We start from the raw sequence: 12,039 nt of genomic DNA, 5'->3' as shown, positions 1-12,039 counted from the left end.
TTAATAATCAGAACCTGGAAAGTATGAAGTATGAATTTAGGAAAATTGGAAATTGTCAAAAATGAAATGGAACACGTAAACATCGATATCCTAGGCATTAGTGAGCTGAAATGGACTGGTATTGGCCATTTTGAATTGCACAATCATATAGTCTACTATGCTGGGAATGACAACTCAAAGAGGAATGGCGTTGCATTCATCGTCAAAAAGAACGTTTCAAGATCTATCCTGAAGCACAACGGTGTCAGTGATAGGATAATATCCATACGCCTACAAGGAAGACCAGTTAATACGACTATTACTCAAATTTACGCACCAACCACTAGGGCCAAAAATGAAGAAATAGAAGATTTTTATCAGCTGCTGCAGTATGAAATTTATCGAACATGCAGTCAAGATGCATTGATAATTACTGGCGATTGGAATGGGAGAGTTGGAAACAAAGAAGAAGGATCAGTAGTTGGAAAATATGGCCTTGGTGATAGAAACAATGCCGGAGATCAATGACAGACTTTTGCAAGACCAACGGCTTCATCATTGCAAATACCTTCTTTCACCAACATAAACGCCGACTATACACATGGACCTCACCAGATGGAACACACAGAAGTCAAATTGACTACATCTGTGGAAAGAGACAATGGAAAAGCTTAATATCATCAATCAGAACATGGCCAGGGGCCAACTGTGGAACAGGCCATCAATTGCTCATGTGCAAGTTCAAGCTGAAACTGAAGAAAATCAGAGCAAGTCCACGAGAGCCAAAATATGACCTTGAGTATATCCCACCTAAATTTAGAGACCATCTGAAGAATAGATTTGATGCATTGAACACTAGTGACCAAAGACCAGACAAGTTGTGGAATGACATCAAGGAAATTATCCACAAAGAAAGCAAGAGGTCACTGAAAAGACAGGAAAGAAAGAAAAGACCAGGATGGATGTCAGAGGAGACCCTGAAACTTGCTTTTGAGCGTCGAGCAGCTAAAGCAAAAAGAAGAATTCATGAAGTAAAAGAACTGAACAGAAGATTTCAAAGGGCCTCTTGAGAAGACAAAATAAAGTATTATAATGACATATGCAAAGAGCTGGAGATGGAAAACCAAAAGGGAAGAACACGCTCAGCGTTTCTCAAGCTGAAAGAACTGAAGAAAAAATTCAAGCCTCGAGTGGCAATAGTGAAAGATTCCATGGGGGAAAATATTAAATGATGCAGGAAGCATCAAAAGAAGATGGAAGGAATACACAGAGTCATTATACCAAAAAGAATTAGTTGATATTCAACCATTTCAAGAGGTGGCATATGATCAGGAACCGATGGTACTGAAGGAAGAAGCCCAAAGTACTCCGAAGGCATTGGTGAAAAACAAGGCTCCAGGAATTGGTGGAATATCAATTGAGATGTTTCAACAAACAGATGCAGTGCTGGAGGTGCTCACTCATCTATGCCAAGAAATATGGAAGACAGCTTCCTGGCCAACTGACTGGAAGAGATCCATATTTACGCCTATTCCCAAGAAAGGCGATCCAGCTGAATGTGGAAATTATAGAACAATATCATTAACATCACACTCAAGCAAAATTTTGCTGAAGATCATTCAAAAATGGCTGCAGCAGTATATCCACAGGGAACTGCCAGAAATTCAGGCCAGTTTCAGGAGAGGACATGGAACCAGGGATATCATTGCTGATGTCAGATGGATCCTGGCTGAAAGCAGAGAATACCAGAAGGATGTTTACCTGTGTTTTATTGACTATGCAAAGGCATTCAACTGTGTGGATCATAACAAACTATGGATAACACTGGGAAGACTGGGAATTCCAGAACACTAAATTGTGCTCATGAGGAACCTTTACATAGATCAAGAGGCAGTTGTTTGGACAGAACAAGGGGATACTGATTGATTTAAAGTCAGGAAAGGTGTGCGTCAGGGTTGTGTTCTTTCACCATATCTATTTAATCTGTATGCTGAGCAAATAATACGAGAAGCTGGACTATATGAAGAAGAACGGGGTATCAGGATTGGAGGAAGACTCATTAACAACCTGTGTTATGCAGATGACACAACCTTGCTTCCTGAAAGTGAAGAGGACTTGAAGCACTTCCTAATGAAGATCAAAGACCACAGCCTTCGGTATGGATTGCACCTCAACATAAAGAAAACAAAAATTCTCACAACTGGACCAATGAGCAACATCATGATAAATGGAGAAAAGATTGAAGTTGTCAAGGATTTCATTTTACTTGGATCCACAATCAACAGCCATGGAAGCAGCAGTCAAGAAATCAAAAGACGCATTGCATTGGGTAAATCTGCTGCAAAGGACCTCTTCAAAGTGTTGAAGAGCAAAGATGTTACCCTGAAGACTAAGGTATGCCTGACCCAAGCCATGGTATTTTCAATTGCATCATATGCATGTGAAAGCTGGACAATGAATAAGGAAGACCGAAGAAGAGTTGACGCCTTTGAATTGTGGTGTTGGCGAAGAATATTGAATATACCATGGACTGCCAAAAGAACGAACAAATCTGTCTTGGAAGAAGTGCGTCCAGAATGCTCCTTAGAGGCAAGGATGGCGAAACTGCGTCTGACATACTTTGGACATATTGTCAGGAGGGATCAGTCCCTGGAGAAGGACATCATGCTTGGCAGAGTACGGAGTCAGCGGAAAAGAGGAAGACCCTCAACGAGGTGGACTGACACAGTGACTGCAACAATGAGCTCAAGCATAACAACGGTTGTAAGGATGGCTCAGGACCGGGCAGTGTTTCGTTCTGTTGTGCATAGGGTCGCTATGAGTCGGAACCGACTTGACGGCACCTAACAACAACAACAGGAAGAAGGGGAGAAAGGCCTGGGTTGGGGACCAGGAGGACAGCTCTCATCCCGATTCTGCTGTTAGCTCACTGTGGGACCTCAGGCAGGCCACTTGGGTATTAGCTCCCCCTTTGTGACTTGAGAAAGTCAGCCTACAGGATATTTCAGAGACTTTCCCAATCTGTAATGCTGCTTGACTTTCCTGGTGTTTTTATGGGGAATGCAAGGATGCAATTTTAGTTTTAGCCTACTCCATTTTTAAACAAAAGGCTAAGGTAAGCTATTTCCCACATTTAGTGGTCACTTCCTCCATTTCTCTCCATAAGCACCTTGCTTGTTCCACCCCCTCCTCAGCTACTCTACTAGCTCCTCTCTGTCACCTCCACCTCCGCCCAGGGCCCAAGTTCTCAAGAACCATGAGTGGTAGCTGTTTAGAGACTTAGGACAATCCTTTGCATGTACATGGGTCACACCTCACTAAAGACTGCCCAAGGGAATACATGTGTCTCCTGGAATCATAATAATAATTTTCTACTTACTGGTTTCTTCCTACATGCCAGGCCCTGTGCCTTGGACTTTACATACCATTTACATGGAGTTCCCATATCTTGTCTAGATGCAACGCTCTGACATGGGTTTCAGTAACCCTGTTAACAGATAAGAAAGCCATAACTGAGAGTGGATAAACAACTCGAGCAGCTGCCTCTTGAAACCAGATTTGTCCAGCTCTGGAGTCAATGCTCTTTCCAGCTCACCAGCTCAATTAGCTAAGAAATAGTACATCCCTTTCCAGGTGAAATCCCTGGTTCAACAAATCTGCGTACTTGTTAAACAGTGTCTCCTCTTTCTCTAATCATGTCGCCTGCTCCAGCTGTGAAGCTGGTGAAGGCCTGGGCCTGGGAGGCAGTGACAGGAGTGGAGGAGAAATGGATGACTCTGAGATTTCTAAAGCTGGGAATGGTCAACTTTGATGATGATGGTGGTGACAAAAGCTGTACTACTACTAGTAGTAATAAAATAACAGCAGACATTTCTGTAGCACGTACTATGTGCCGAATACTGTTCTAAGTGCTTTATAAACAGTAACTCATTTAAACCTCATGACAGTTCTCTGAGGTAGATGGCGTTGTTATACCCATTTTACAGGTGGGGGAACTGAGACACTGGGAAGGTCACACAGCTAGTAAGTGGCACAGTTGGAATTTGAGCCTGGCTGCTCGGCAGCAAAGCCTATGCCCTTTTACTGTTTTAAACAGCCCCTCAGTGGCTCCTCCTACTCCTCTTCCTCCTTTCTCTCACCTGATTCTTCCTCTTCACCTTTCTCCCTACTTTACCTCCTCATTATTTACTAGGTCATGTGTTGGGTTAATTGGAAGGTTGGTGGTTGCGCCACGAGGGATCTCTATTATACATAAAAAAAAAAACAAAAAACAAAAAACACCTAGTGCCGTAAGTAACAGAAAAGCATACATATTTGGACCAGAAAGGCCTGGCAACCTGCTTCTGAAAGGTCATAGCCTTGAAAACCCTATGGAGCAGTTCTACTCTGCACACATGCGGTTGCTATGAGTTGGAATCGACTCGATGGCAACTGGTTTTGTTTTTTTTGGTTTTTATGCGTCAAGCACTAATGCTGAGGTTCATTATCTCACCTAATCCTCCCAACAATCGTATGATGTATTATAATTCCCATTATACACCTTTTTTTTTTTTTATTGTGTGTTAGGTGAAAGTTTACAGTGCAAATAAGTTTCTTATTCCAAAATTTATGAAAAATTGTTTTGTGACATTGGTTACAATCCCTACAATGTGCCAGCACTCTCCCTCTTTGTCTTTACACCCTGGGTTCCCCATGTCCATTCGATCAGGTTTCCTGTCTCTTATCTTCTTGTCTTTGCTTTTGGGCAGGTGTTGCCCATTTGGTCTTGTATGCTTGATTGAACTAAGAAGCGTGTTCCTCATGTGTGTTATTGTTTTATAGGCCTGACTAATCTTTGGCTGAAAGAAGAACTTTGGGAGTGGTTTCAGTTTGGAGTTAGCAGGGTGTCTGGGGGCCATAATCTCAGGGGTTCCTCCAGTCTCTGTCAGATCAGTAAATCTGGTCTTTTTTTGTGAATTTGAATTTTGTTTTACATTTTTCTCCCACTGTGCCCAGGACCCTTTATTGTGATCCCTGTCAGAGTGGTTTGTGGCAGTAGCCAGGTACCATCTTTTTCTTCTGTCTCAGGCTGGTGGAGGCTGTGGTTCATTAGTCCTTTGGACTAACATTTTCCTTGTATCTTTGGATTTCTTCATTCTCCTTTGCTCTGAACACGATGGTACCAATAGATGTATTTTAAATGCCCACTCACAAGCTTTTAAGACTTCAGACCCTGCTCACCAAAGTAGGATGCAGAACATTTTATTCATGAACTATGTTATGCCAGTTGACCTAGGTGTCCCCAAGACCTTGGTCCTTAGTCCTCAGCCCCAGTAACCCAGTGCCTCGAGGTACTTGGATGTGTCTAGGAAGCTTCTATGATTGTGGCTTGGTCAAGTTGTGCTGACTTCCCCAGTACTGTGTTGTCTTTTCCTTCGCCAAAGTTATCACTTGTCTGCTATCTAGGTATTGATTCTACCCCGGCCCCCCACCAGCATTTAATGGACTTTGATCCCTTGTCAAAGACTAGCTGACCATATGTGGATGGACTTACATCTGGGTTCTTGATTCTGTTCCATTGGTCTATGTGTCTGTCATTGTACTAGTATCAGGCTGTTTTGACTACCATGGCTGTATAGTCAGTTCTGAGATCAGCTAGTGTGAGGCCTCCTACTTTATTGTTTTTCTTTAGTAATGCTTTGCTTATGCGGGGGCTCTTTCCTTTCCATATAAAGTCGATGATTAGTTTTTCCATCTCGTTAAAGAATGCTGCTGGTATTTGGATCAGGATTGCATTATATTCGTAGATCATTTTGGGTAGAATTGATGTTTTCACTATGTTTAGTCTTCCTTTCCATGAGCATGGTATGTAGGTCCTCTTTTCGTTTCTGACAATATTGTTTTGTAGTCTTCTTTGTATAGGCCTTTTACCTCCCTCGTTAGATCTATTCCTAAGTATTTTATCTTCGTAGGGGCTATTATAAGGTATTGTTTTCCTGATTTCCTTCCCAAAGTTCTCTTTGTTGGCGTATAGCAAGCCAACTGATTTTTGCACGTTGATCTTATATCCTGTTACTCTGCTGACTCTTTCTGTTCCAGTAGTTTTCTTGTGGAACCTTTGGGGTTTTCTGTGTATAGGATCATATCATCTGTGCATAGGGATAGTTTTACCTATTCCTTTCCATTTTGGATGGCCTTTATTTCTTTTTCTTGCTTTATTGCGCTATCTAGGACTTCCAGCACAATGTTAAATAGGAGTGGTGATAAAGGGCATCCTCGTCTCGTTCCTGTTCTTAAAGAGAATGCTTTCGGCCTCTCTCCATTGAGAATGATATTGGCTGTTGGTTTTGCATAGATGCCCTTTATTATGCTGAGGAATTTCCATTCTATTCCTGTTTTACTGAGAGTGATCACGTGACTCTTTTCTATTGTTCTATTTATGTGGTGGATTACATTGATGGATTTTCTAATGTTGAACTATCCTTGCATACCTGGTATGAATCCCACTTAGTCATGGTGTATTATTTTTTTGATATGATGCTGAATTCTATTGGACAGAATTTTGTTGAGATTTTTTGCATCTATATTCATGAGAGATAATGGTCTGCAATTTTTTTTTCTGATGTCTTTGCCTGATTTTAGTATCGGAGTTATACTGGCTTTTTATGAATGAATTCAGGAGTATTCCTTCCTTTTCTGTGTTCTGAAATAGTTTGAGTAGTACTGGAGTAAGCTCTTCTCTGAATGTTCAGTAGAATTCTCAAGCAAAGCCGTCCAGACCATGCCTTTTTTTTGTTGTTGGGAATTTTTTTTATTACCTCTTTAATCTCTTCTCGTTATGTGTCTGTTCATATTTTCTGTCTCAGTTTGCACTAGTTTAGGTAGTGTGTTTCTAGAAATTTGTCCATTTCCTCTAGGTTCTCAAATTTGTTGTAGTACAATTTTTCGTAGTGTTCTGTCAGGTCTGTTGTGATGTCCCCTGTCTCATTTTTTATGTGGGTTATTTGCTTCCTCTCCTGTTTTTCTTTTGTCATTTTGGCTGGTGGTTTGTCGATTTTATTGATCTTTTCAAAGAACCAACTTTTGGTCTTGTCAATTCCATTGTTTTTCTGTTCTCTATTTCATTTTTTCTATTCTTTCTGATCTTCGTTATTTCCTTTCTTCTGGTGGCAGTGGGCTTCTTTTGCTGTTTTCTTTCTATTTGTAGGGCTAATGTTTTGATTTTGTCCCATTCTTCTTTTTTGATGTGTGCGTCTACTGCTTTAAATTGACCTCTGAGCATTGCCTTTGCTGTGTCCCAAACTTTTGGTGTGATGTGTTTTCATTCTCATTTGATTCTAAGAATTTTTGATTACCTCTTTGATTTCTTCTTTTACCCAGTTGTTTTAAACCAAGGTTTTATTCATTTTCTGAATTTTTTATTTTTTCCTTGCTCTTCCTGTAATTGATTTATAATTTTATGGCATTGTGACCAGAGATAATGCTTTGTATTATTTTGATATTTTGGTACAATTCCCAATTTTAAGATAAGGAAACAAAGGTTCAAAAAGAAGGTCCAAGAAGACATAGCCAAGATCACACACATTGTAAATACAGAGCTGGGATTTTAACCAGGTCTGCTGACTGCAGGATCTTAATCTGTTCCTTCTTATATCTCTGGTCCTTGGGATGGAGAAGACAGAAGGTCGAAGTAGAGAGAGGACTCACTGATGGCTCCCTCTCGTCTTTCAGGCCTGGAAGGTAGTTATATTAGTTCTTCCATCAGAATCACTGTATTTGGGTTTCCAGTCCTGACAGTGACACAGGGGCTAGGTGTGCCTAGCCTTCCTCGCATAATGTCTCCACCATGAATGCTCTGTGAATGTGCCCAAGGTCAAGATGGGTGTAGTTCTTCCTGGTAGCCTTCCTCACCCACCTCTTCAGACCCACTGTGGTCTTTATTCGGACTCTTCATCTGGCGGAGTTGCCCCCAGGAGAGAATTTGAACAGTCTGTCTGAGGTCTGTCCTCTTGGCAGTCTGAGTTCCTCCAAAGGCCAAGGACTAAACCCAGTCCTCCCTATGATAGTCCGGTGGCGGTAAATGCCATCCCTTCCTGAGTGCAGAGCATGGAAAACTCCACTGTGCTTCCTCCAAATTACTTCCACCACTAGCCTCCACACCCCACAAGCGGTCTCCAACTTTATCCCAAACTATTTGAATAATTCATACTGTTATACAGCTGGGCTCTGAGCCCAGAGCTTTCTATAAAATTAAATAAGCTCCAGCCAACGGTGCAATTCTGCTAGCTCAGGTGATTTTCAGCTCTACTCTTAGATGCGTGCACTCTTTCTGGGACCTGAATGGGGGCTCCATAGTAGTCCATGGGTCTACTCCATCTCACTTCCACTCTCCCCTCCCACATATCCTAGCCCCTGGGACACCTTTCTGAGGGTATGAGACACTCTTCTAATTAGGAAACCTTCAATATCCTCACCCTCTCCCCCCTGCCTGGAACTGGAAGCTAGGCCCTTTCGCATACATCAAATCAATTTTGCCCCCAACAGGTCTGGAATGTAGCTGTCACTATCCCATTTTAGCCAAAGATAATCAGCAGCAGAGTCAGGATTTGGACCAGAATCTGTTTAGTCTGGGTCCAGGGTTTTCCATTCCTCACCTAATAGATTAAAATGCTAAGAAGGCCATTTCCACAGGCTTGGGAAAGGATATAACGAGGGTTCAATGCAAATGTATGCAAATGCTTAAATATAATTGTGTTGATCTCAGTGCCTCCTGAGCGAGAGGAGGGCTGCACATGGATCCTGGCTCTCGCCCTTGCATTCTGTGGCACCATTTCTTCATTGTCTATTCCAGATATAAATCTCTCTCTCTATATATATAGATGTGTACTTATACCTATATTAATATCATCAAATACATCACCATCTATATAAATATCTTTTTATATTTTGTGCTACATATGTTGTTGTTGGGTACCATCCAGTTGATTTTTGACTCATAGTGATCCCATGTGACAGAGTAGAGCTGTCCCATAGGGATTTCTAGGCTGTAAACTTTACTGGAGTAAATTGCCAGGTTTCTCCTGCAGAGCTGCTGGATGGGTTCAAACTGTCAACCTTTTGGTTAACAGCTGAGTGCTTAACTGTTTAGCTACCTGTGACCCCTATACTATATATAAATAATATAAAAGCATACATACATAAATAGATACACACACATATATGTTGTTGTTTTGTGCAGTTAAGTGGATTCCAACTCTTAGTGACTCTATATGACAGAGTAGAACTGCCCCATAGGGTTTCCTAGGCTGAAATCTTTGTGGGAGCAGATTGCTAGGTCTTTTCTGCCATGGAGCAGCTGGTGGGTTTGAACCACCAAACTTTTGGTTAGGAACCGAGTGCTCACTTGTTGTGCAATCAGGTCTCTTTACACACATATACACATGTATGTATATCTATCTTGATTGCATGTTTGATCAAACATTTAATCAAGATGCATTGGTAATTACTGGTGATTGAAATGCAAAAGTTGGAAACAAAGAAGAAGGATCAGTAGTGGGAAAACATGACTTTGGTGATAGAAATGATGCTGGAGATCAGATGATAGAATTTTGCAAGACCAACAATTCATAGCAAATACCCTTCTTCAAAAACATAAACAGCGACTATACATGTGGACCTCACTGGATGGAATATACATGAATCAAATCCTCTACATCTGTGGAAAGAGACAATGGAGAAGCTCAATATCATCAGACAGAACAAAGCTGGGGCTGACTGTGAAACAGACCAACTGCTCATATGCAAGTTCAAGCTGACGCTGAAGAAAATTAAAACAAGTCCAAGAGAGTCAAAGTACGACTTTGCAGTATATCCCACCTTAATTTAGAGACCATCTCAAAAGTAGATTTGATGCACTGAACACTAATGACTGAAGACCAGGCAAGTTGTAGAATAACATTGAGGATATCATACATGAAGAAAGCAAAATGTCATTAAAAAGACAGGAAAGAAAGAAAAGACCAAAATAGATGTCAGAAGAAGTGCTAAAACTTGCTCTTGAACATCAAGTAGCTAAAGCAAATGGAAAAAATGATCATGTGAAAGAGCTGAACAGAAAGTTTCAAAGGGCAGCTGGAGAAGACAAAGTAAAGTATCATAATGACATGTACAAAGACCTGGAGTTAGAAAACCAAAAAGGAAGATCATTCTTGGCATTTCTCAAGCTGAAAAAACTGAAGAAAAAATTCAAGCCTCGAGTTGCAATATTGAAGAAATCTATGGCCAAAATATTGAATGATGCAGGAAGCTTCAAGGGAAGATAATCACTGTACCAAATACAGTTGTTGATGCCCAACCATTTCAGTAGGTAACATATGATGAAGAACAATGGTATTGAGAGAGAAGTCCAAGCTGCACTGAAGGCATTGTCAAAAAACAAGGCTTCAGGAATCAATAGAATGCCAAATGAGATGTTTCAACAAATGGATGCAGTACTGAAGGTGCTCACTCACCTATGCAAAGAAATCTGGCAGATAGCTACCTGACCAACTGACTGGAAGAGATCCGTATTTGTGCCTATTCCAAAGAAAGGTGATCCAACAGAATGCGGAAATTATTAAACAACATCATTAACATCACACACAAGTAAAATTTTGATGAAGATATTTCAAAAGTGGTTGCAGCAGTACATCGATGGGGAACTGCCAGAAATTCAAGCTGAACTCAGAAGAGGATGTGGAATGAGGGATATCATTGCTGATGTCAGATGAATCATGGCTAAAAGCAAAGAATTTCAGAAAGACGTTTACCTGTGTTTTATTGACTATGCAAAGGCACTTGATTGTGTGGATCGTTACAAATTGTGGATAACGTTGTAAAGAATGGGAATTCCAGAACACTTAATTGTGCTCATCAGGAACGTGAACATAGACCAAAAGCCAGTTGTTCAAACAAAACAAGGGGATCCTGCGTGGTTTAAAACCAGGAAAGGTGTGCATCAGGGTTGTATCCTTTCACCATACTTATTCAATCTGTATGCTGAGCAAATGATCCGAAAATGTGGACTACATAAGGATTGGAGGAAGGCTCATTAACAACCTACAATATGCAGATGACACAATCTTGTTTACTGAAAATGAAGAGGACTTGAAGCACTAACTGATGAAGATCAAAGACTATAGCTTTCAGTAAAGATTACACCTCAAGATACAGAAAACAAAAATTCTCACAATTGGACTAATAAGCAATATCATGATAATGGAGAAAATATTGAAGTTGTCAAGGATTTCATTTTACTTGGATCCACAATCAAAGTCCGTGGAAGCAGTAGTCAAGAAATCAAAGGGCAAATGTGTTGTAAAAGACCTCTTTAATGTGTTAAAAAGCAAAGATGTCACTCTGAGGGCTAAGGTGCCCCTGACACAAGCCACGGTATTTTCAATCACCTCATATGTATGTGAAAGCTGGACAATGAATAAGGAAGTCCAAAAAAATTTGAATTATTTGCATTTGAATTATACTGTTGGCAAAGAATATTGAATATACCATGGACTGACAGAAGAAAGAACAGATCTGTCTTGAAAGAAGTACAGCCAGAATTCTCCTCAGAAATGAGAATGGCAAGACTTCATGTCACATACTTTGGACATGTTATCAGGAGCGACTAGCCCCTGGAAAAGGACATCATGCTTGGTAAAGTAGAAGGTGAGCAAAAAGGAGGAAGACCCTCAATAAGATGGATTGACACAGTAGCTGCAACAGTGGGCTCAAACATAGCACTGATTTTGAGGATGGCACCGAACCAGGCAGTGTTTCGTTCTGTTGTACACTGGGTCACTATGAGTCAGAACCAACTTGATGGTACCTGATGACAACATATCTGTCTGTTATCTCTCTCTCTCACTCTCTATCTCTCCCTCCCCCTCCTTCCCTCTCCCTGTATTTCTCCGTCCTTCCCTCCCTCCCTTCTTTCATCCATCCATCCATTTATGTGAAGGGAGGTCTTTAGGACCAGCAGAGCTTAGGACTCCTGTTTTTTTCTTTCACTTTAAAGACAGGGGCCTTCGGGGGGGCCACAGCAGA

General features: G+C 41.0%; 1 protein-coding gene across 2 annotated transcripts in view; it reads left to right on the top strand.

Annotated features, from left to right (window-relative positions):
- INSC (INSC spindle orientation adaptor protein) overlaps positions 1–12,039 on the top strand; it is a 175,059-nt gene that overhangs the window by 104,133 nt on the left and 58,887 nt on the right. The window lies entirely within an intron of this gene.

This window comes from Loxodonta africana, chromosome 7, assembly GCF_030014295.1.
Source record: "Loxodonta africana isolate mLoxAfr1 chromosome 7, mLoxAfr1.hap2, whole genome shotgun sequence".
Lineage (NCBI taxonomy): Eukaryota > Metazoa > Chordata > Mammalia > Proboscidea > Elephantidae > Loxodonta > Loxodonta africana.
The sequence above is the reverse complement of the archived record's forward strand: the minus strand, read 5'-3'. Positions and strand labels throughout refer to the sequence as shown.